The sequence below is a fragment of the Schistocerca nitens genome, chromosome 2 (assembly GCF_023898315.1).
Source record: "Schistocerca nitens isolate TAMUIC-IGC-003100 chromosome 2, iqSchNite1.1, whole genome shotgun sequence".
Lineage (NCBI taxonomy): Eukaryota > Metazoa > Arthropoda > Insecta > Orthoptera > Acrididae > Schistocerca > Schistocerca nitens.
Genome location: NC_064615.1, coordinates 640,858,226 through 640,884,807, shown reverse-complemented (window position 1 = coordinate 640,884,807; position 26,582 = coordinate 640,858,226). Strand labels below are relative to the sequence as shown.

At 43.3% G+C, this 26,582-nt stretch overlaps 1 protein-coding gene across 2 annotated transcripts in view; it reads left to right on the top strand.

Moving 5' to 3' along the window:
- The first annotated feature begins 20,570 nt into the window (after positions 1–20,570).
- Positions 20,571–26,582, top strand: part of LOC126236753 (myosin-6) — a 300,874-nt gene continuing 294,862 nt past the window's right edge. Inside the window, exon 1 of one of the 2 annotated variants that reach the window (XM_049946291.1) lies at positions 20,571–20,674. The gene's annotated coding sequence lies outside the window, so the exon portion shown is untranslated. The remainder of the gene's footprint in view (positions 20,675–26,582) is intronic. The other variant, XM_049946293.1, reaches the window with a different exon arrangement.

Below are 26,582 nucleotides of genomic sequence, written 5' to 3'. Positions count from 1 at the left end.
GGGGTGCGATCGGGAGGTTCCCTTGTAAATATCATCTTCCTATTACTCAGTACTGATGCTATCGGAGTCTGCGATCGAACTGGGCCCCACCAGCAATGCGCGGCTTGTTATTTAAGCTAGTGTTCACAGGGGGCCCCGGGGTCTGTCTTCCTGGAGGTGTCGCACTGGCCGCTCTTTCCATTACCGCGCGGGTCGGTGCCTTCTTAGTGCCGTTTCGCGGCGCTGTGCTGTTCGGTGTGCAGTCGATGCTTTAGAACTGCGCAAAATTGTTGCAAATACGGAATCTGATACAGAACAGCAATAATTATACAACAAGATGTAAGTTAGTTTGAAAAATAAACTGCTTTGAAAATCATTCAAAGGTGAGCGTGTCCAAGCGGTTCATGCAACTGTGTCCACATTTAAATAGACTTTTTAAAGGAAGATTTTCGTTGTAGATTTCATTTAAAGACATGAACCGCATGTCTTCCACAACAGTAAAGGTGTTTTCACTGCAATACTTTATTTTCATTCATATGGATGCCTGAAGTAGGTTTTATGTCGATTGTGAAAACTGCATTTAGTGGACATGTTCGTCTTTGCATTTCACCTCCCCATTTGTAGTTGTCATTATACATTCCATGAAGCTGCAAGACAAATCTATGGCAGCATGACGCGCGCACATTGATCGAAGAATAAGCAAATAAACTACAAGCAACAAAATCTTTATTTTGACTGATAGAATCAGAGCACGTATTGTTATCTACTCTGCCGAAAATGTAAATTGTTACACGATGAGCAACTTGACCGCTCGGTACCAGACTGATGCTCCAGTATTTCCATGCTCGTGAGGTACTGAAACGTTCCCTTAGAAAAATTGTTGAATTACTGTGCTGGTAAACCCCTTACGTTATTTGATTTTCAAACAGCTGAGTAGAACTGAACGTACTCAGACATTTCGCTCTTTGCTTATTCTGATCAACACTAAACTGAGACACAATATTTTTAGCGCAACGCAATCTGACTTTCAAAAATCCCTACAAAATAATGGCCCTGACTAACAATAACCAATACCTTTCATGAATCACTTACCTCACAAAAAATCTTCGTTACTCGAACTACTGCAATACAGCGAGCGCCACTACTGCCAGCTAAATAAAAGATTCTGACTACTGAAGGGACTAACTACTGATAGGCATATTTAGCAAATGAAAGATTTTGATAAAGAGCAAACAATGTATTTACCTTAATAGTGTTCAAAGTCATAATAATATATATATATATATATAGACTTTGAACACTATATATATATATATCAGTTCATGACATCCAGTCTTACAAATTTACTGTCTCTGATGGACACACGTCAAGATCATCCGCTCTCAAAACTCCGCCATCCCTCTCCCCACATCCACCACTGCTGGCGGCTCACCTCCAACTGCGCAACGCTACGCGCTGTTCACATGCAGCTGCCCAACACTACAATAGCAAACAACAATGCAAACCAGCCACAGACTGCATACAGCACAGCCAGTGATTTTCATACAGAGCGCTACGTGGCGTTACTAATAAAAAAACCTAAACAGCCTACTTACAGTACGATCATTAAAATTTCATCCTTATGCGAACTGATTTTCGTTGTAGTAAAAAGGTATTCCTGCAGATGAAGAGTGGTACCGCAATGTTATAATTAAAGTGCAGCTTTTCACAGAGGACCTGTGTGGGCTGTAATTATCGTATGGCAGCGAAACTTGGTAGATAAGCTACTATTTTAAGGCAGATCCGATTTACCCAGGAAAAAAGTTAATTTCAGTTGTGGCTATTTAATCTGGCGCTGTAAACTGATTGTATGACGGTGTGACATCCACACTGTCATTTGACATGCCGCAACGTGACTGAACAGCACGGCTCTCGAGAAGAGAGACCGAGCACTGTTAGTGAAACTGTGGGAACGGCAGCAATTGCAGTGCGGCATTGAGAGAGTATCGCCGACTGAAAGATCTGAGGAGAGACCCAATATCATTAAATGGTTTAAAGAAGGTGATAATGAAATTCGAAAACGCCTGTGATCTTGGTGTGGCACCTGGTAGAGGAAGGCGTCCTATTCATGTGGAAGTTACTGCCGAGACTGCTTGCGTTGATTGGCTGTTGCGTCGGTTCTTAATAGAATATTTTAAACATTATTAATGAAAAAAACACAACACTGGTGTAGTGTTCCACAGTATTTATTATTTGTTATACGAATTACTTCGTGCAACATATAATAAATACTGTAGAACATTACTCCAGACGAGATACTGTTGCTGTAACTGAGCATGCAGCATGTACCCCGTGTAGTCCCAAAGCTCGTGCAATGCCACGAGAATTGTGCTTCCCATGGTGAACAGTACGTATAGTTTTGCGGTTTATAACTGCTACTCGTATGCTTTCTACATAGTATAGCGAATGAAACCTGATGACCCGCAGCAACGTTTTGAATTTGCTCTTAGGTTTTTGGCACAGATCGAAGTTGCCGACGTGTAGCTGGGCAATATTCTATGGAGCGACGAGGCACATTTTACACCACCGGGTGCACTAAACACACAGAACTGCCGAATTTGGGGTCCTGTTGAACCACGTTTTGTGCTCGTCATATGTGACTGCGTGGTGTGGATTCACAAGCTGCTTTAATCTCGGTACATTCGTCTTTGCAGAGATTACACCCAGAGGGCCTGTGAGGTGTACGGTGATGTCTGCACGTTGTCAAGACCTCCTTGTGTAGTGTTTGATTCCTGCTTTGGAAGAGCACAGCTGTTTTATGCAATAGGGGGCAGCACGTCATGTCGCTCCCCAGTGAAAGATCTGCTTATTGCAGTCTTCCACCAACAGGTTGTCTCCTGAGGTTTTCCAGGTGCATGGCTTGCTTCATCACCTGATGAGATTCCATATGACTTTTGGTTCTGGAGATATCTGAATGAAAGCGTTTGCTATGGATTCGTTCGGCCCCTACCTGATCTGGAGGCCAGTATACAAGAGCACGTTGCTCAGATTCCATAGGAACTTTTGCGAACAATTGTCGATGACGTAGTTTTACGGGTGCAACATGTCGTCGACGTCTCCGGTGCTCATACTGAACAAACTGTGTAAGCTCTGGTTAGTAATAAAATTAACATTATGCCTTTCTCAGTTGTTTGACGTTTTCTGTCCATGTTTCGCTCCTAATCCATTACGTATGGAAACATTTTTATATGTATTTCTTGCATTCACAGCAACAGATTTCCAATTGTGGCAACAATTGCAACTAATTTTTTTCCAGGGTAAATGGTCTCGCATTAACGCGTTAGAGTATCTGACCAAGTTTCGCTGCCATACGATAATTACACCCCACTCTGGGCCTCTGTGAGTAGCTTCACTTCAATGGTGGCCACCCGATACGTAATGGTTATTGGTTCGTCTAACTTTAATGGAACTTTTCAGGTGGAGAACGGAGCACGTATGCCCAAGGAACGTACACTTGCTACTTATCGCGATCTATCGAACTGAGAAAGACAGAATAATTGGCAAGAGGGAGACACTTGGCTATAGTGCAATGACTGCACAATGAATGTGGTGACAATATGGGTTCAAGATAAAAATGTGGCAAGAAGAGCAGCACGGGTCATTCCAGAAGGACTACGAAACGAGAAGGTCATGGGGCTGTTCGATTGGCTCTGACGAATAAGTGAATGACAAAGGCAGAGTAATCCAGGCAGGTAATCAAGGCAGAGTGCCACCACCAATCTTATTAGTAGTCGAATGGAGGTCAAGAGTTTCTCTCCGACATTTACCGCACCACAGGTAGCAGAGGCTTGCATGGTTTTCTATTTATGTCGATCAGATCAACGTCGAGTACGTAGACGAGCTAGTTAGCGATCACAGGAAACAGCGATTCTCGAAACTACACTCCTGGAAATGGAAAAAAGAACACATTGACACCGGTGTGTCAGACCCACCATACTTGCTCCGGACACTGCGAGAGGGCTGTACAAGCAATGATCACACGCACGGCACAGCGGACACACCAGGAACCGCGGTGTTGGCCGTCGAATGGCGCTAGCTGCGCAGCATTTGTGCACCGCCGCCGTCAGTGTCAGCCAGTTTGCCGTGGCATACGGAGCTCCATCGCAGTCTTTAACACTGGTAGCATGCCGCGACAGCGTGGACGTGAACCGTATGTGCAGTTGACGGACTTTGAGCGAGGGCGTATAGTGGGCATGCGGGAGGCCGGGTGGACGTACCGCCGAATTGCTCAACACGTGGGGCGTGAGGTCTCCACAGTACATCGATGTTGTCGCCAGTGGTCGGCGGAAGGTGCACGTGCCCGTCGACCTGGGACCGGACCGCAGCGACGCACGGATGCACGCCAAGACCGTAGGATCCTACGCAGTGCCGTAGGGGACCGCACCGCCACTTCCCAGCAAATTAGGGACACTGTTGCTCCTGGGGTATCGGCGAGGACCATTCGCAACCGTCTCCATGAAGCTGGGCTACGGTCCCGCACACCGTTAGGCCGTCTTCCGCTCACGCCCCAACATCGTGCAGCCCGCCTCCAGTGGTGTCGCGACAGGCGTGAATGGAGGGACGAATGGAGACGTGTCGTCTTCAGCGATGAGAGCCGCTTCTGCCTTGGTGCCAATGATGGTCGTATGCGTGTTTGGCGCCGTGCAGGTGAGAGCCACAATCAGGACTGCATACGACCGAGGCACACAGGGCCAACACCCGGCATCATGGTGTGGGGAGCGATCTCCTACACTGGCCGTACACCACTGGTGATCATCTAGGGGACACTGAATAGTGCACGGTACATCCAAACCGTCATCGAACCCATCGTTCTACCATTCCTAGACCGGCAAGGGAACTTGCTGTTCCAACAGGACAATGCACGTCCGCATGTATCCCGTGCCACCCAACGTGCTCTAGAAGGTGTAAGTCAACTACCCTGGCCAGCAAGATCTCCGGATCTGTCCCCCATTGAACATGTTTGGGACTGGATGAAGCGTCGTCTCACGCGGTCTGCACGTCCGGCACGAACGCTGGTCCAACTGAGGCGCCAGGTGGAAATGGCATGGCAAGCCGTTCCACAGGACTACATCCAGCATCTCTACGATCGTCTCCATGGGAGAATAGCAGCCTGCATTGCTGCGAAAGGTGGATATACACTGTACTAGTGCCGACATTGTGCATGCTCTGTTGCCTGTGTCTATGTGCCTGTGGTTCTGTCAGTGTGATCATGTGATGTATCTGACCCCAGGAATGTGTCAATAAAGTTTCCCCCTCCTGGGACAATGAATTCACGGTGTTCTTATTTCAATTTCCAGGAGTGTAATACTTCTCCAATTCCTGAAATCAACGTTTGGGGCAAGAGGATTGACTGCAGATTGTAGAAGTAGCATGTCTGGAGTGCGATGGGAAGACGTATGCATTCATAGTAGCCTTCAGGCAAGAATCCTCATGAAATGACACAGCAAGTGTTTCAGGCATGACAAGATGACATTCGAGACTGTTCTCTTATATGCCGCAATGAACGCAATATTCGTGCCCGTGGGAGTGACATCGTGTATTGATGATGCACATAGACGTCAGTTACAACTGGATTGGAAGTTAAATCAATCAATACCTATTATGAACATTTCCACAAACTAAGATAAATTTCGGACTCATACTTCATACTGTAACACTTTTAATTATGTTCAGTGTAAACTAACATAACAACATTACGGATTGCATAGGCAAGTAATGTCATAGCCAGCGACATTTAGCACCGACTTGCGCCACGTGATAAGATCATCAGTATTTGTGATGCTGTAGTTGTACTGTTTGGTCTTTTATCTGGCGAAGAAACATTTCACTCCAGTGATGATCATTTCCGTTATGAGGAAGTGTGAAATACACGTCTTATAGCTACTGGCAGTTAAGAAGTCGCACTCACGTTCGTAAATTTCAAGGAAGCTGCCATTTCTGCAGATCCGTTACGAACATTTGCTGTGCCCACTGTGCACAGATATTGATGCAGTCCTGACATTGCAGGACACTTTCACAAACAGCTGTTCGTGACATGCAAATTGATCTCTTCGCCAGTTACCGAGCGAGGGGGAAAATTAGGGTTAAAATTGTCATCAGGTCATCCTTTTTTAGATTTCCCATTATCTCCTTCATTAACATAACCGCAAATGCCTGACAATTTCTTTTGTCCAGTTCTCTATCTCTTATATCCTCATAAGCGACGATTGGTTGAACCCTCGTATTCTTCGCTTCCTTCGTTTTCCTTTCGTTCACTAATTGTCAAGGGGTGATTCTGTTTAGCGACACGGATCCCCTCATTTCAGTCTATACATGTTTTGGAAATGTCTTCTAAGTACTTAAACATCGCTTCTGCACTGCTCTGTGTCCACAGTATCTCAACCATAGACAGCATCAAATCGGTGATGAATGCCACATGGATCAAAGATGTCTTGTACTTAGAAATCCATGGGATCTGCAATCGTCCCTTTGTCGTATGTCATTATACTCCCAGTGAGGATAAGTTTACGATTGATTAGCTCTTGACAGGCCTCTACATTTTACGAGTCACAAAGAAACATGTCCGAACACCGTGAAGCAACTACACAAGGGTCAATTTGCAAACGTTCTTTACCTTCCCAGTGACCCTCATTTCGTAAATATATGTCGGTTCCATACTTACTGTTGTTAACTGGTAATTACAGAACTTCGCAACGGTTTTGCTATGAAAGAAAGAACAAATCGTAGTACAGTGGTTTGGTGAGTGTCAGGATACTGAATCAGTACATTTTACACGACACATTCTTCAAGCTAATTTAATCAGACTTTGTCACAAACAGCAGTAACCAAACAATTCTTATCTAAGTGAAACAAGTATAATGTCGTAACTATCGCAGACTTTATATACGTAGCAATGTAGGCAGCTACGGACAGAACGTGGTTCTGTTATATTCTTTAGAATAATTCGTTCGGCATCTCGCCTCTGGAAAACATATGCTTTCTGCTGCATGTAACCCTGAAAGTTCATTTATAGATTCCCACGAAAGTCTTGAAGCTAAAACTCTCACACTAACAGCACGGTAAGCAATATTTTCGCAAAAAGAGGCACTTGAAACAAGGCAAACTAACGCTGCCCGCTTTATTGGTGTAATTGTGAACATTGTAGCAAAAGTACTTTGGTCAACGAGAGCCGTTGTTCCCTCTGCCATCACTGCGTACAAAGTTCATATCTAAACGGCAAAAATGAAAATTTTGCTGACGGACATGGGGGGGGGGGGGGGGGGCTAAGAGAGATAGTCATAAAGTTTTAATGAACGCCTCGAAAAAGTAAAGATAGGTAAATGATTTCTTATGTTCTTTATTCCACTCTTTGATACTCGGACGTAATGCTGCCCAAACCGAATCATCAGCTTGGAAGTTGATCCGGAAGTTTGAGACCACGGATTCTGTTTCAAACGTTAAGAAAACAGGACGACCGCGTTCTATTCGAACACAAGAAAACATTGCTGTCGTGCGTGACAACGTGACCGTAAGCCTCAGAAAATCGGATGGCCGACGAGCTCAACAATTGAATTTGTCACCAAGTTCACTGCATGAAGTTCTTTCAAAAGATCTGAAAATGCATGCGTACAAGGTTCAGCTTACACAAGAGGTGAAGCCTACAGATCGTGGAAAGAGATATCGATTTGCTCAGTGGATCTTGGCTCGACAAGCGGAGAACGAGAACTTCACAAAAAGAATAATTTTCTCAGATGAGGCACACTTCCACCTTAGTGCACACATGAATAAGCAGAACTGCAGAATTTTGGTTAAGAAAAATCCGCATTGACTGTGGAAGAGGAAATGCATCCACAACGCACGACTGTGTGGTATGGCTTCTGGGTGGAAGAAATGATCGAAAATGACGAGTTTTAATAAGTTGACGCGACATGTCATACATCCGGTAAAACGATTGCTATGCTGAACAAAAAGTTTCCCCAAAAAGTTTTGCGTGGCAACCAGGAATGGCCTTGTGACTTTTTTTGTGGAGATTTGTGAAGGATGCAATAAATAAAAAAGGTTATTAACGGCATCCCACCAAATGTTTGTGAAAGCGTCATCTAGAACTTCAATGGACGCATTGATCGCTGACGCGCGGTCTTGAGTGGTAATAAGGAGGATATAATTTTTCATATATAAATGGAAGAAGTTACTTAATGTATTTGTAAAACAAACATTACACTTTCATTAAATTTTGTATGTTCCATAGCACTTTAATATTCGTCCCCACTTCCCGGACACCCTCTAGAAATAGCCTACGCAGTCTGTCTCCCCTTTGTCTGTGGATCGTGTCATTTTGTTTTGGATCTCTGGCGGCGTGCTACGATACTGTGGCGCGAAGATTTAAATGTTTACTGGGACTATAGGCCTGTACTGGCAAACAAACAAAAAGTGGTAGCATAACTTTATTTATTTTTTTTTCGAGTATTGTTCATCCTAATAACCACAAAGATGACTGTTGCAGATTATACGTGTATAAACATTGTCCACCATAACATTGTGAGGGAAAATACGTAATCAAAATAGTCATGATAGAGTTAATATCGTCAAAACCACTGTGAACATCGAGAATGTCAAAAGATACTTCAGCAAGCACGTAACTTGAACTACCGACAGTGAAGTATCTGGGATATGGCCCGACGAGTCTAATTAATATCGTTCACTATCAGAGAAGTGTTTATGTTTGGAGAAGAGCAGGAGAAGTGTGCGACAGCCAGTCTCCTTCCATATGTCAAGCATGGTGGATGTTCTGTAATTTATTTGGCTGTCATGCCGTGTTTTTCTGTAGGTGATGAGTTCACACAGAAAGGAAAGATGAGAAGTGAGTTCTATGAAACCACTTTGGTTTATCATCATCATTCAATGATGCGTTGTTTCCAAAACGAATCTCTTCTAGGAATACTATACTCCTCACTCAGTCGGCTGAAAATATTTTAGATTTATTTGATGTGGACGAACATAAAATCAAACTTCCATTTATGCCGCAAGCGCATATCGTGTAGCTACTGTAGTCTTTATCGGCAAAAACGAGAAAGGGTCCATTATCCTTCACTAGCATCCCTCAGTCTTTAGTAATAACCAGTAAACACCCGATTCGTTAAAGGGTCGAAATCCTGTGTGTAAAAGATCTTCAAACGTCTGATTGCTTTACCAATTAGTTAATCTGTCAAATATTTGATATTGAGAATGCTAGCTAGAACAACTTTAGAGAAGATTTGAAATTATACATAAAATTTGTTGGAAGTCGCTAGTGTTCTCATTACCAAACACCAGACGACTTTCTCAGCAATTTGCGCTTCATTTTAAGCAAAACCTAGTTTTTCACGCACTTAAATGTATATAACGCAGCATCTCATATCCTACGTGTCATACAATGATTAATTTTGCGGGTACATTCAGTGGTATATATGGATGTGTTGTTGTTGTGGTCTTCAGTCCTGAGACTGGTTTGATGCAGCTCTCCATGCTACTCTATCCTGTGCAAGCTTCTTCATCTCAAAGTACTTACTGCAACCTACATCCTTCTGAATCTGCTTAGTGTATTCATCTCTTGGTCTCCCTCTACGATTTTTACCCTCCACGCTGCCCTCCAATGCTAAAATTGTGATCCCTTGATGCCTCAAAACATGTCCTACCAACCGGTCCCTTCTTTTTGTCAAGTTGTGCCACAAACTCCTCTTCTCCCCAATTCTATTCAACACCTCCTCATTAGTTATGTGATCTATCCATCTAATCTTCAGTATTCTTCTGTAGCACCACATTTCGAAAGCTGCTATTCTCTTCTTGTCCAAACTATTTATCGTCCATGTTTCACTTCCATACATGGCTACACTCCATCCAAATACTTTAAGAAACGACTTCCTGACACTTAAATCTATACTCGATGTTAACAAATTTCTCTTCTTCAGAAACGCTTTCCTTCCCATTGCCAGTCTACATTTTGTATCCTCTCTACTTCGACCATCATCAGTTATTTTACTTCCTAAATAGCAAAACTCCTTTACTACTTTAAGTGTCTCATTTCCTAATCTAATTCCCTCAGCATCAACCGATTTAATTTGACTACATTCCATTATACTCGTTTTGCTTTTGTTGATGTTCATCTTATATCCTCCTTTCAAGACATTGTCCATTCCGTTCAACTGCTCTTCCAAGTCCTTTGCTGTCTCTGACAGAATTACAATGTCATCGGCGAACCTTAAAGTTTTTATTTCTTCTCCATTAATTTTAATACCTACTCCGAATTTTTCTTTTGTTTCCTTTACTGCTTGCTCAATATACAAAAAAATGGCTCTGAGCGCTATGGGACTCAACTGCTGTGGTCATAAGTCCCCTAGAACTTAGAACTACTTAAACCTAACCAACCTAAGGACAGCACACAACACCCAGCCATCACGAGGCAGAGAAAATCCCTGACCCCGCCGGGAATCGAACCCGGGAACCCGGGCGTGGGAAGCGAGAACGCTACCGCACGACCACGAGATGCGGGCTGCTCAATATACAGATTGAATAACATCGGGGAGAGGCTACAACCCTGTCTCACTCCCTTCCCAACCACTGCTTCCCTTTCATGCCCCTCGACTCTTATAACTGCCATCTGGTTTCTGTACAAATTGTAAATAGCCTTTCGTTCCCTGTATTTTACCCCTGCCACCTTCAGAATTTGAAAGAGAGTATTCCAGTTAACATTGTCAAAAGCTTTCTCTAAGTCTACAAATGCTAGAAACGTAGGTTTGCCTTTTCTTAATCTTTCTTCTAAGATAAGTCGTAAGGTCAGTATTGCCTCACGTGTTCCAACATTTCTACGGAATCCAAACTGATCTTCCCCGAGGTCCGCTTCTACCAGTTTTTCCATTCGTCTGTAAAGAATTCGCGTTAGTATTTTGCAGCTGTGACTTATTAAACTGATAGTTCGGTAATTTTCACATCTGTCAACACCTGCTTTCTTTGGGATTGGAATTATTATATTCTTCTTGAAGTCTGTGGGTATTTCGCCTGTCTCATACATCTTGCTCACCAGATGGTAAAGTTTTGTCATGACTGGCTCTCCCAAGGCCATCAGTAGTTCTAATGGAATGTTGTCTACTCCCGGGGCCTTGTTTCGACTCAGGTCTTTCAGTGCTCTGTCAAACTCTTCACGCAGTATCTTATCTCCCATTTCGTCTTCATCTACATCCTCTTCCATTTCCATAATATTGTCCTCAAGTACATCGCCCTTGTATAGACCCTCTATATACTCCTTCCACCTTTCTGCCTTCCTTTCTTTGCTTAGAACTGGGTTTCCATCTGAGCTCTTGATATTCATACAAGTGATTCTCTTCTCTCCAAAGGTCTCTTTAATTTTCCTGTAGGCAGTATCTATCTTACCCCTCGTGAGATAAGCCTCTACATCCTTACATTTGTCTTCTAGCCATCCCTGCTTAGCCATTTTGCACTTCCTGTCGATCTCATTTTTGAGACGTTTGTATTCCTTTTTGCCTGCTTCATTTACTGCATTTTTATATTTTCTCCTTTCATCAATTAAATTCAATATTTCTTCTGTTACCCAAGCATTTCTATTAGCCCTCGTCTTTTTACCTACTTGATCGTCTGCTGCCTTCACTACTTCATCCCTCAGAGCTACCCATTCTTCTTCTACTGTATTTTTTCCCCCATTCCTGTCAATTGTTCCCTTATGCTTTCCCTGAAACTCTCTACAACCTCTGGTTTAGTCAGTTTATCCAGGTTCCATCTCCTTAAATTAGCACCTTTTTGTAGTTTCTTCAGTTTTAATCTACAGTTCATAACCAATAGATTGTGTTCAGAGTCCACATCTGCCCCTGGAAATGTTTACAATTTAAGACCTGGTTCCTAAATCTCTGTCTTACCATTATATAATCTATCTGATACCTTTTAGTACCTCCAGGATTCTTCCATGTATACAACCTTCTTTTATGATTCTTGAACCAAGTGTTAGCTATGATTAAGTTATGCTCTGTGCAAAATTCTACAAGAAGGCTTCCTCTTTCATTTCTTCCCCCCAATCCATATTCACCTACTATGTTTCCTTCTCTCCCTTTTCCTACTGACGAATTCCAGTCACCCATGACTATTAAATTTTCGTCTCCCTTCACTACCTGAATAATTTCTTTTATCTCATCATACATTTGATCTATTTCTTCATCATCTGGAGAGCTAGTTGGCATATAAACTTGTACTACTGTAGTAGGCGTGGGCTTTGTGTCTATCTTGGCCACAATTATGCGTTCACTATGCTGTTTGTAGTAGCTTACCCGCACTCCTATTTTTTTATTCATTATGAAACCTAATCCTGCATTACCCCTATTTGATTTTGTATTTATAACCCCATGGACCTTGCCGTTGGTGGGGAGGCTTGCGAGCCTCAGCGATACAGATAGCCGTACCGTAGGTACAACCACAACGGAGGGTTATCTGTTGAGAGGCCAGATAAACGTGTGGTTCCTGAAGAGGGGCAGCAGCCTTTTCAGTAGTTGCAAAGGCAACAGTCTGGATGATTGACTGATCTGGCCTTGTAACAATAACCAAAATGGCCTTGCTGTGCTGGTACTGCGAACGGCTGAAAGCAAGGGGAAACTACGGCCGTAATTTTTCCCGAGGGCATGCAGCTTTACTGTATGATTAAATGATGATGGCGTCCTCTTGGGTAAAATATTCCGGAGGTAAAATAGTCCCCCATTCGGATCTCCTGGCGGGGACTACTCCAGAGGATGTCGTTATCAGGAGAAAGAGCATGGAGAGCTGCATCAAACCAGTCTCAGGACTGAAGACCACAACACCAACAACAACAACAACAACATTTATAACCCTGTATTCACCTGACCAAAAGTCTTGTTCCTCCTGCCACCGAACTTCACTAATTCCCACTATATCTAGCTTTAACCTATCCATTTCCCTTTTTAAATTTTCTAACCTACCTGCCCGATTAAGGGATCTGACATTCCACGCTCCGATCCGTAGAATGCCAGTTTTCTTTCTACTGATAACGACGTCCTCTTGAGTAGTCCCCACCCGGAGATCCGAATGGGGGACTATTTTACCTCCGGAATATTTTACCCAAGAGGACGTCATCATCATTTAATCATACAGTAAAGCTGCATGCCCTCGGGAAAAATTACGGCTGTAGTTTCCCCTTGCTTTCAGCCGTTCGCAGTACCAGCACAGCGAGGCCGTTTTGGTTAATGTTACAAGGCCAGATGAGTCAATCATCCAGACTGTTGCCCGTGCAACTACTGAAAAGGCTGTTGCCCCTCTTCAGGAACCACACGTTTGTCTGGCCTCTTAACAGATACCCCTCCGTTGTGGTTGCACCTACGGTACGGCCATCGGTATCGCTGAGGCACGCAAGCCTCCCCACCAACGCCAAGGTCCATGGTTCATGGGGGGGGGGGGGATATGATATGGATATAGTCTGTAAAATATCTTGCAAATAAAGTTAGCAGCATAGAAAATGTAAATTAAATCGTCATGCCGGATACTGAAGTTTTACTGCGTGAGCAGAGAAAATGTAAGCGATAAATGTTTTGCCTTTCATCGTTTTGTGGTGAGAATCAACGAGAAAAAGTGTCGTAAAGGTTTGAAATTACGTATAAAGTTTACTGTAAGTCATTAAGTGTTCTCATTCTCAAATACTGGATAATAACAGCAGGGTAATTCGCTCGTCGTGTGTGACTCTGCCGCAAGACACATTATATAGACAGATTCCAACAGTAATATTTGTCTTACTGAGTTAAACCTACTACATAAGATTATACCTCTTAATTAGTAGGTTATGACAACATTTTAAATTTTTAAATTAGGTCGCTAACTACATGGAGAATTGAAAATCAAATTTTGTTGCCTAGGAAGCCGCTAGATAGTCAGCCTGCAATTGGGACGTGTACTACACTGAGGAGCCAAAGAAACTGGTATAGGCATGAGTATTCAAATACAGAGATATGTAATATGGCAGAATACGGCGCTGCGGTCAGCAACATCTATATAAGACAAAAAGTGTCTGGTGCAGTTGTTAGAGGTTACCGCCGCTACGTGGTGTTATAGTCGGCAAAAGAGCGATGGGCCACGGAGACTCCGAGGTAGCGATTAAATGGGGAGTTTCACGTACGACCATTTCACGAGTGTACCGTGAATACCAGCAGTCCGGTAAAACATCATATCTCTGATATCGCTGCTGCCGGAAAAAGATCCTGCAAGAACGGGACCAACGACAACTCATGAGAATCGTTCAACGTGACAGAAGTGCAAACCTTCCTCATGTTGCTGCAGATGTCAGTGCTGGGCCATCGACAAATGTCAGCGTGCGAGTCATTCAACAAAACATCATCGATGTGAGCCTTCGGAGCCGAAGGCCTATTTGTGTACTTTTGATGTCTGTACGACACGAAGCTTTACGCCTCGTCTCGGCCCGTCAACACCGACATTGGACTATTGATGACTGAAGTCATGTTGCCTGGTCGGACGAGTCTCGTTTCAGATTGTATCGAGCGGATGGACGTGTACGGGTATGGAGACAACCTCATGAATCCATGGACCCTGCATGTCAGTAGGGGACTGTTCAAGCTGGTAGAGGTTCTGTAGTGGTGTGGGGCGTGTGGAGTTGGAGTGATATGGGACACCTGACACGTCCAGATACGATAGTGACACCTGACACGTACATAAGCGTCCTGTCTGATCACTTGCATCCATTCATGTCTATTGTGCATTCCGACGGACTTGGGCAATTCCGGCAGGACATTGCGACATCCCACACGTCCAGAATTGCTGCAGAGTGGCACCAGGAACACTCTTCTGAGTTTGAACGCTTCCGCTGGTCACCAAACTCCCCAGACACGAACATTATTGAGCATATCAGGGATGCCTTGCAACGTGCTGTTCAGAAGAGATCACCCCCTCGTGCTGTTACGGATTTATGGACAGCCCTGCAGGATTCATGGTGTCAATTCCCTCCAGCACTACTTCAGACAGTAGTCGAGTCCAAGCGATGTCGTGTTGCGCACTTCCGCGTGCTCGCGGGGGCCCTATACGATATTAGGCAAGTGTATCAGTCTCTTTGGCTCTTCAAAAATGGTTCAAATGGCTCTGAGCACTATGGGACTCAACATCTTAGGTCATAAGTCCCCTAGAACTTAGAACTACTTAAACCTAACTAACCTAAGGACATCACACACACCCATGCCCGAGGCAGGATTCGAACCTGCGACCGTAGCAGTCCCGCGGTTCCGGACTGCAGCGCCGGAACCGCTAGACCACCGCGGCCGGCTTTGGCTCTTCAGTGTATGGACCACGCACCGGGTTAGTCGTTTGGTGGTACATATCTCTTTGGAAGAGAGAGTTTGCTTCGTGCCAAAGACAACGAATGGGTCCAAACCTTACTTTCAATCTCTAGTGGATACATTTGGTGTTGAAAATGAAGACAACAGCAGACAGAAAGCGGAAATTTTAAATTCTGCATTTAAAAACGTATCTTCTCCAGAGGATACTACGGTACCAATTTTTGACTGCCACACAGACCCACAAAGGAGAGTACCAGTATTAGCAATACCGGTATCTACAGGGTGTTACAAAAAGGTACGGCCAAACTTTCAGGAGACATTCCTCACACACAAAGAAAGAAAATATGTTATGAGGATATGTGTCCGGAAACGCTTACTTTCCATGTTAGAGCTCATTTTATTACTTCTCTTCAAATCACATTAATCATGCAATGGAAACACACAGCAACAGAACGTACCAGCGTGACATCAAACACTTTGTTACAGGAAATGTTCAAAATGTCCTCCATCAGCGAGGATACATGCATCCACCCTGCGTCCCATGGAATCCCTGATGCGCTGATGCAGCACTGGTGAATGGCGCATTGTATCACAGCCGTCCACAATGCGAGCACGAAGAGTCTCTACATTTGGTAGCGGGGTTGCGTAGACAAGAGCTTTCAAATGCCCCCATAAATGAAAGTCAAGAGGGTTGAGGTCAGGAGAGCGTGGAGGCCATGGAATTGGTCCGCCTCTACCAATCCATCGGTCACCGAATCTGTTGTTGAGAAGCGTACGAACACTTCGACTGAAACGTACAGGAGCTCCATCGTGGATGAACTACATGTTGTGTCGTACTTGTAAAGTCACATGTTCTAGCAGCACAGGTAGAGTATCCCGTATGAAATCATGATAACGTGCTCCATTGAACGTAGGTGGACGAAACTAAAATGAGCTCTAACATGGAAATTAAGCGTTTCCGGACACATGTCCACATAACATCTTTTCTTTCTTTGTGTGTGAGGAATGTTTCCTGAAAGTTTGGCAGTACCTTTTTGTAACACCCTGTATAAGGCTCTGACGAATTCCAATTATATTTTAAATCGAATACCCTGTGAATTAACTTCTTTCCTAGCTCATACGCTAGTATGCAAAACGTAAGATGCACTTGAACTGTTACTGCCAAGTACATAGCTCGTTGAAATTTGGACTGTACATGGAATGAATTGATGGAGTCTAGTTAAGAAGGTAACTGAAAGAAGTACGCAATGAGATGAACAGAAATGAAATTTTTATACAAAGACAATAATATTTCACTGGTGTCAATGTGATTTAGGATGGCCCCTGGACATTACAAAGGGCGCGACGTGGTTCTTAATGGGGTGTGTCATCACCATGGACAGCAGCGCATGCTCTGCATCGCGCTTCCATGCTGGCCACATGGTTGAGAACGAGTTCTTGTGACAGGGCGTTCCTTTCCTCCGCCAGTGCGGCTGACAACACCTGGATGGCCGTTATTGCATTTGGACGTGCTGTAGTACTTCCTCCCAACGTATCCCGCACGAGCGCGATGGGATTTAAGTAGGGGGAACGGGAAGGCCAACTCGTTCGCCGACTGTCCTCTCGTTCAAGAGCTCCTTCTCTTGCGGTCTTGGATGCGGTCGCGCCCTGTCGTCGATAAAAATGAAGTCAGGGCCGAACGCACCTCTGACAAGACAGACTGGGGAAAGACTTGGAGAGTCATAAAAACGTTGATCGGAGAGAGTGCCGTGTTCAGATTGAGGTCAGTACGCCGATACAACATTATGCCTCCCTACAGCATAACACCTGGGCCACCGAACGATCACGTTCGACAATGTTGCTGGGTGCATTAGGGATCTTGCCATATCAGGGCACCTCCGGCACTCGATGTAGTCGACCTCATGCAAATAACAGATGCAGGCGAGTAGGATAGGTAGATTCCGTCTTCCCAGATTTCCGAAAGGGTTTCGACATCGTATCAAATCGTTGACTTCTACCCATGGTACCAGCATACGGAGCGTTTTCCCAAATATGTGACTGGCTCGAGGAATGTGTGGCTCGAACAAAGGGAAAGAACCGGACAATGTCTGATACAACGTTAGTGGTGAAAATCTTGCGCACGTCACATCGTATGGACCTATTCTGTTGAAAGGATCTTGGGTAAATGCAGTGCAGCTATCAAGCGAGTCGCTTTCAAGACGCTAGCGCAACCTGTTCTAGAGTATTTACTGTTTCATTGTTAGGGAGATAGGGTCAAGAAGTGAAGAAAGCGTGACAACAGACATCTAACTGTTTCAAATAGGCACTGCTAAGGTCGTGGCAGATCGCTGTCCACTATAAAGCGAGCCAGTAATGTTCGGGAAATAGCAGTGGTAGTCGCTGGAAGAAGGACGGCGCAGTTCTCGTGAGAAGTTGTTGGGTAGTTTTAGAGAACCTGTGTTCTAAAAATACTGTACGTCCTTCATGCTGCCATCATCGTATATCACGTATAGGTATGATGGACATGAGATAAGAGAGATTAGGGCACGCGCCGAGGCATAAAGACATTTTCCCCTCATTATACGAGGGCGGTTCAGAAAGTAACCTCCGATTGGTCACAGTGCGGGTTGTGGGGGGAGTAGCGACGCCATCTGTGCGTTCACGCACTCAACAGGTCAGTCGGCATCAAGCCGTGGTCGAGTGAACGTCGTACCTGCGCTAGTTTAGTTTTTGTGGCAGTTTGAAATGTGTGCTGCAATAGAAAACCCCGCCAAATGTGAAGTGCGTGCTGTCATAAGGTTTTTTTACAGCCAAAGGATATTCTGCAGCAGCTATTCATCGTGAGCTTTGTGCCGTGTACGGACCAAGAGTTATGAGTGAAGGAGTTGTCCGTGAATGGGTACGTTTATTTAAAAGTGGACGAGAAAACGTTCATGATGAAGAGAGGAGTGGTAGACCATCATTGGTGACTGACGAACTCGTTCAGACAGTTGATGCAAAAGTTCGTCAAAATCGACGTTTCTCAATGTCGGAGTTGTCTACTGGTTTTCCACAGATTTCTAAGACTCTCTTGTACGAGATAGTGACAGCAAGATTGGGTTACCGTAAGTTCTGTGCACGATGGGTGCCCAAAATTGTTACCGACCACCACAAAACTCAAAGAATGGCCTCTGCATTAGACTTTCTGTCACGTTATGAGGACGAAGGAGAACCATTATTAAACAGAATCGTGACCGGTGACGAAACCTGGATTAAGTACGTGAACCCTGAGACAAAAGAACAATCAAAGATGTGGGCACATTCAAATTCGCCTACCAAACCAAGAAAAGCCTCGCAAGATTTTTCTGCCAGAAAACTGATGGCAACGGTGTTTTGGGATGCCAAAGGGGTGTTGTTGGTTGAATTCATGGAACGTGGTACGACCATTAATCAAGACGTGTACTGTGAAACAATAAAAAAGTTACGACGGGCTATACAGAACAAACGCCGTGGTATGCTGACTTCCGGTATCGTTTTTTTGCACGATAACGCCCGTCCTCACTCTGCTCGCAGAACAGCGGCCCTTCTTGAGTCCTTCAAGTGGGACGTTATCAACCATCCACCTTACAGCCCAGACCTGGCGCCAAGTGATTATCACCTCTTCATGCATTTGAAGAAATGGCTCGGGTCACAGCGGTTTGATGACGACGAAGAGCTCAAAGATGCGGTCACAGGCTGGCTCCAGGCACAAGCGGGTGATTTTTATGCAGAAGGAATTTCAAAGCTTGTGAAGAGATACGATAAGTGCCTCAATCGCTATGGAGACTATGTAGAAAAATAGTGCAAAGATGTAGTTGTAAGATGTATATATTAAAATATTTTTATTTAACTTGGTGTATTTTTTTAAATCAACCGGAGGTTACTTTCTGAACGGCCCTCGTATATGCGAATGGAATAGGAAAAAAATCGGTAATATTGGTTCTATGTATCCTCCACCAAGCAGTGTACAGCGGGCTATGTGATACAGAGGGAGTCCCAGGAGGAATGGTCAGTATTAAGGAATATAACACGAACGATCATTCGAAGCAGAAAAGTGAAGTAAACATGGGCTCTAAAATACAATCCTTAAGATCTATAAGCACTTGTTGAGTACGAGTAAAATAGGGATGGAAAACACCGGTACCCGTATTTTAGTTCAGTGCTTTATTTGCATCAAAAAGTTAAAAATGAGACACAACATACTTGCGACAACGTATAAGGAGGTTCAAATGGCTCTGAGCACTATGGGACTCAACTGCTGTGGTCATTAGTCCCCTAGAACTTAGAACTAGTTAAACCTAACTAACCTAAGGACATCACACACACCCATGCCCGAGGCAGGATTCGAACCTGCGACCGTAGCAGCAGCGCGGCTCCGGACTAGAGCGCCTAGAACCGCACGGCCACCGCGGCCGGCGTATAAGGAGGAAAAATCCACAGTGTCCGCTGGAAATATAATCATAGTTTTACTGACACGCATAAACTTGGGATAATAACTGAATTCTTTGTTTTGTGGTTGCTTCAGAGCAAAAAATTTATACCATCCAAAAGTGACGATTCAGATAAGTCATTAATTTGTGACATTTCGTTCTCGTTGTTGCCACACGCTTCTCTTACAACTTCGCCATCTTTGCCGGAGACAATGAGACGGATTTCTGTCACAGTCTCAACGCCATATCGATCGAGATCTCATCCTCTTTCACCTTCATTACAATTTTTCAATCTTTGTTCAGAGTTAGGTTTATTACTACAATAATAGCAATAAAAACCGAGAATCGGTTATTTCAGAAATCAGTTATTTTGAGAGGTTTTAACAGATTAGAGACGAAAGAACCGGTATGACCGAAGATTGGTTGTTTCAGCTATAACCGCTATTCCTACAGCAGAAGAGATGTGTTGCAGAGTAGCGAAGATGAAGTGCTCATAGCTCTTAAGGTGTGCATTTTAGAACCCACTTTTACTAGACTATTTTGCTTCGAATTATCGTTCCTGTCTATTCCTGAACACTGACCAATCCGTACATGCAGATGTAGACATAGATCTGCTTCGATCGGGCTGTTTGCGATATCGCCGTATTAAAAGAGCATTTTGGTCAACGCCTGTAGCTTTTCCTGCTGTCGAGGGTTGAGGGAGACGATGCTCCATCTACAAAAACGCGCCCCGTAAGGACGCAGGGTAAGCGTTGACAGAGCGCTCTGGTGGCGTACGTCGGAAGCGGCGGAACGACGGCAGCGGCGGCGGCGGCGACCAGGGCCGAGGCAGACGTCTGTCGGCGGCCGGCGAAGGCGGGTGGAGCTCAGCAGCCGACACTCCCACGGTTCCGAGTTCGAGACCTCGCGACGGCACGCCAGGTACGTGCGCGCGCGGCCTGCCGCCTAGCTCCGCCCCACCTCTCACAGCACACGCCGGAGCCTCCCGACTGCCAAACACGCACTATCCTATCATTGTAGAGCTGATGTTCTTGCAACTATTCAATAAGAACAACGACTTAGGCCCCATGAACTCAAGCTACTTGACATTAACATTCGGAGTGTGTTCGCCGCAGGAGCCTCTTAGTACGGTTGGGACCGGTAAAAATACCACAGCATGTGGTAGCTGTATACTGTCATTAACGACTGTCGAGATTTACAATGAAATGGAAACACCTAAACTGAAACGGTTCGTCTGTAGTAGTTTCATGCATGGCAACACTAGCATATCACCAATAATAAAATAAGACAGGAGCTACGATATTTCGGGTGTACAAAATAAAGACATTGTAAATTGTATTGACCATGTAGACTGCCTATATTTCTAATGTTATGAGAAGTTTCAGTTTCATCAAATCATCTTCGAATACAAAGTGTCATCTACTAGAGTAATCTATCAATTTCTATAGGAAGTGTCTAAGTATGCGACAGTGTAGCGTGTTGGAAGCGGAATGTCGGCTACAAGAGTAACCCGCCAATTTCTATAAGCAATATGTTGTAAAAAAAGTTTCATTATGGTGTATCTCTGATGTATGTAGTAACCGAACCCTATCCAACCGACGAACAATCTGAGGGGATGAAGACCCGTTGAGGTTCAAGGTTCTGGACAGCAAGGGTCTCATTATCGTGTCCGAACTGAAGGAAGGAGGGCTACGTAACTAAGATTTCACCCCTTCCTGAGTGTCACTTTCTTGCTTTCCTGCGGATTTAGGTATAGAATAAATTGAATAATGAACTGACCATTCAGAACCACTCAGCAAAATCTGTATCTACAGTCAGGCAGTATATTACCCATGGTTTGCACGAGACAGTCGTCCATGGTATGGAAACTATGGACTTGTTGTAGAATATTTTCGGGAATTTTACGGATTTAAAAGCCTGTGTGTATTTCTGAGTTTGACAGAAAACGGGGAACAGCAGTAGGAACACGTAGTAATTTATTCTGGATTACTCCCATCTTCTAGAAGCTGGTTTTTGCAACTAACAACCAAATTTCAGACTCGTGATATTGGAAAAATAAATACTTCGTGAGGATTTTCAGTTTAATCTAGAAGTTGAGTGTATTTCCTTTAATCAGTGGACAGATTTGGTATTATACCGGGTTCCTTTGTTCCAGATGTATTCGTTATGTTTTCCGAATGTTGACTCTGAAACCTTGTATTTTGTAAAAGTTAGTTGACTTGTAAGCACCTCATTATCAGACGAGACAACACGCTCGAGTGCTTGGGTTAAGACCTTTGGAATGAGTTGCAGTCAAAGGAACAGCTGAAAAATTAAGGAGATATCGTATCGTGCTTCTTGCTGCTTGTTGCACTAGTAGCTGGGACAAAGAATTAGGAGCTATGCAAAAGGACAACGGCTCGACTAGATAGCGGACACACTTTATTTGTGGAAAAGAGCAAACATGTGCATATCCGTAACACAAACTTAATTTAATCTATTAATTTATTCTTCCGCTACAAATACAAAGCGGCTGCGCTAGACCAGAGTTTTTGATGTTTTTTAAATTATGTACAATTCAAACTATACCCCTGTTTGGTCAATCTCTTATCACACGTATTATAAGACAATCCGGAACTCAGTATCTATTGTCTATCAGTGACGTTCTCAGATACAGGAACATTATATTCAACCAGGAGTTCCATTTTGTTATCTATACAGTGTAACGGTTTTCCTAGCTTTTAGTGTTTAATATAGGAAGTTGTTGATACCACATTAAGAAGATTGAAAAATTAAATTTTTTCGATGTTAGTAAACCAGAGAAGCTGATCAGAATTTTTTTCTATACTTCTAATTCCGAACGAGTAACACCTCAGGGATTTCTGTTATCCTTCAAGTACATTATTGCGCTTTTTGACAATGCATTGATAAATATTACGGCACTGGAAACATTTTTCCTGCTTTTTTCCCTTTTCAAGCACCCTTATTTGAAACATAATACCGAGCTGTGTGGCTTTGCGTTCGAGAGACTGGATTCGCTAGGGGGAGGAGCAGGGTTCAAATCTCTGTGCACGTTTAAGTCTTCTGTTGTTTCCCTACACTGGTCAGTGCAAAAGTCGTGAGAGCTGCTTTGAAAAGAACGGGGTGAATTTCCGTCCCTATCCTTGTATTAGAACACACTAGCATACTGCACAATTTTTTTGTTTTTCTTTAATCTAATTTGTATATTGTTCTCAAACTACAATGTCTGCTAAACTTTGCACGCTAATTAAAGCCGCCAGAAGCGTGGAACTTTTTAGATTTTATTTCTGACCAAAAAGCAATTCCGGTCGCTGGAGCTGGCAGTATTTGTTAATCTTGCCCTTTGACTCCTTGTGGTGATACTTCCACAGAAACTTGCTTCTCGTAACATATTTCCTTAGAAGTCCATTACGAATGTAACTTAACGACATTTCCAAAAAGACTGAAAAACGTAGTTTTTTTTTAATTTCTGACCGAGAAGTCAAATATCAGTTTTCATAGACGTAGCTTTAAAAATGTTTTAGTAGTACCCCTTTAATAATGATTTATTTTCAAAAAACAATTTCTCCCATTATTTTATCCTCTTAGTAGTTAAATTTCCAAAAATGCTGATTTAGGTTTTCCGTGATTTCCTTAAACCGCTCCAGGCAAATGCCGGGTTGGTTCCTTTGAAAGGGCACGGCCGATTTCCTTACCCTTCCTTCCCTAATCCTATGAGACCGATGACCTCGCTGTCTGGTCTCCCCCAAATAACCCAACACCCCAAAAATGCTGAAGCAGATATTGTTTTATTTTTGACCGAGAAGCCAAATATCAATTTTCGTAGTTCTAGCTTCAAAATTGCCTGAATAGCGACACATTTTCAAAAAACTGTTCATCCCGTACTTCACCCTCTTAGAGGCGTAATTTCGAACAATCCCTTCTTAAACGATGCCTATTGTATAAGATAAACATCCCTCCAAATTTTAAGTTTCTATCCTTAGCGGTTTGGGCTGGGCGATGATGTGTCAGTACATCAGTCGAGCTCTATTTAACCCCCTTAGGGATTGAATTCCCAAAAACACTGAAAGACGTAATGTTTTGTTTCTATCCCGGAAGCCAGAATCAAATTTTCATAGATGTAGTTTTGAAAATGCTTTAATAGTACTTTAACAATAATTTATTTTTTAAAAAATTCACCCAGTATTTCACCCCCATAGGGGTTAAATTTCCAAAAATGACTGAGAAATCAAATATCAGTTTTCGTAGTTCTAGCTTCAAAATTGCCTTAATAGCGGCATACTTTCAAAAAAACTTTTTCCCCTTTTTCGCCCTCTCAGGGATGTAATTTCGAAATATTCCGTCTTAAACGGTGCCTATAGTATAATATCAACACCATCTCCAATTTTAAAGTTTCTGTCCTCAGCTGTTTCGCCTGGGCGATGATGAGTATGCCAGTCAGGACATTTTCTTTTATATTTAGATGTCCTCTGTCTTTAATTATTTCTTCCTAGACGAACGTTAAATTCTAATCTTTCTTCTTCCCTCGTCGCCTGAAACAGGTTTTACTTAACCACAACATTGGTTCGTTTGTAAAAGATCTCTTCTTCACCTTGTGCATCTAACACGAAAACGTTGGAAAAGTGACGAAGAATAACACTTCTACAGTACGTAAGTATTCGTTTGGAAACCAAATTGTACCATTTCAGAGGAGCTGCAGGCAACTGATTACCCTTGTTGTGTATTCCTGAGAAAATAGCCAGTAACCTGAAGTCCACTAAGTGATAAAGCCTCCAGCACACTCACGCGAGCTGAATAATATACAAAAGCCAGAAATATTTCTCGATACGGTAACTTATTTTGATAGTGAAGCAGATCTGGGTGTAATATAGCTTTCTATAGAGAACATTGCAAACGGGAAGTCATTTCAGATTGCAACAGGATGTGCAAAGGAAAAGAACCTAGCCTTAAGCGAGAATTCGTGCTTGTAATCTCGTGAGCAGATTTAGGAAGAACATGGGAACATGTAACGCAATTCGAACTTCGCACTTTCGTACCGTGATCAGTGCGTCGCCTCCGAGATGCATCATTCTGTCGTGAAGAACTTATCAGAGGTGGTGCAGAGCGGAAGGAACGGCAGTGAGGTCATAAAGAGAGAGTGTAATTTATCGTTATGGTGTGATATTTGATACAGAGAGCTGGTGAGACAGCGTTTCAAGGCAGCCTGTAACAGGTAGGGAGGAGACATAGCACTGACCTTCCTGTGCAGACGATGTCCTTCCGGCTAGAAATTGTTGAAGACGATGAATTATTCCCCTTCAAACAGATGCTTCTTATTTAACGATGAAATAAATCTGCAAACAATCGCTGTAAATGGATAAAATATTTTGAGAAAGGGGTACTTCCCATATGGATCATGTAGAAATAGAGTTTTAACCTTCAAAAGTCTGTGAGTTTGTCTCAAAAAAGCGAAATTAATGTTTTATCGTGGAATAGAAGTGAAAAGTAAGTGCAAAACAAAACATAACAAAACTGAGCATATTCACTTGATGCACAGCCTATGTTTTAGAGTGGCAGAATGAAATTACTCAACGATTGATTGTACCATAACCCCACAAACTAGTTTTCGTGGCTTGATAATGCATAGCCAGCTATATCTTGTTGGTGGAAAAAAATTCGTTTCCATATTTCACTAGCAATGGGAATATGGGAATACAGATGGCGATATGCAATTTCTGCTCCCCAGAAAGTGTCACACTGTCTTGCGATGGGTTTCACATCTCCCCACATTTTGCACATGGAATGAACCTACAGCACAGTGATGGCTGTACTCGTGCCTCGAAGGAGGACGTCGAGCTCCGAGGTCCCATTACTCCTAGTTAGTCAGTTTTCGTGATCCCTGGATCATATTCGTGATATCTTGCTACGATGTGGAATGTGACAGCTGATATACAAAAATAGCACACGCTCACGGTGGGTACGTGTACTTGTTGACCATTAAAACCAGTGGTTTGTATTTCTGTTGGTACTTCTAATCTACATTGAAACCGATTAACTGCGACCAAGTCATACATCTAAAAGTACATACATATTGCAAAAACGTATGTATGTATGTGTTTATATTCCACATCTCCTTCTTAATCACTGGACCGATTTCAACCCAACTTGCTCCACATATTCCTTACTGCCAGGCAACAATCTCTGGACGAAGCCGAGGGGGTGGGGAGGGGGTGGGGGGGAGAGGGGTAAGAATTATCTATCTGTCATAGTTTCTGGATATGACGTTATAAACAATGAGACGCGTGAAAAACAGCGCCATCATTAGTGATGTTTGAATTGATTACTTCTTTGGTATTAACTCTATTCACAATATATTTCTCAGACAGTATCCATTTATGCCGCTGAATTTACGTATGCAATATATCATTGTATGACACATTGTTCAAGAGATATGATGTCATAAAAACTGAGATGTGTGAAAAAATGCCCGATCATGCTGAAGTTTAATAAAGATTTATTCTTTACTACTGAGACACTCCTACAGTCGAGAAAACTTAAGGAAACCCCTGTCAGCTGGCAGCGTTTTTGACAGCTTTCAACCGCGAAGCGCAAACGGCCGTATACAGGGCGTTACAAAAAGGTACGGCCAAACTTTCAGGAAACATTCCTCACACACAAATAAAGAAAAGATGTTATGTGGACATGTGTCCGGAAACGCTTAATTTCCAGGTTAGAGCTCATTTGTTTCGTCAGTATGTACTAAAAATGGCTCTGAGCACTATGGGACTTAACATCTTAGGTCATCAGTCCCCTAGAACTTAGAACTACTTACACCTAACTAACCTAAGGA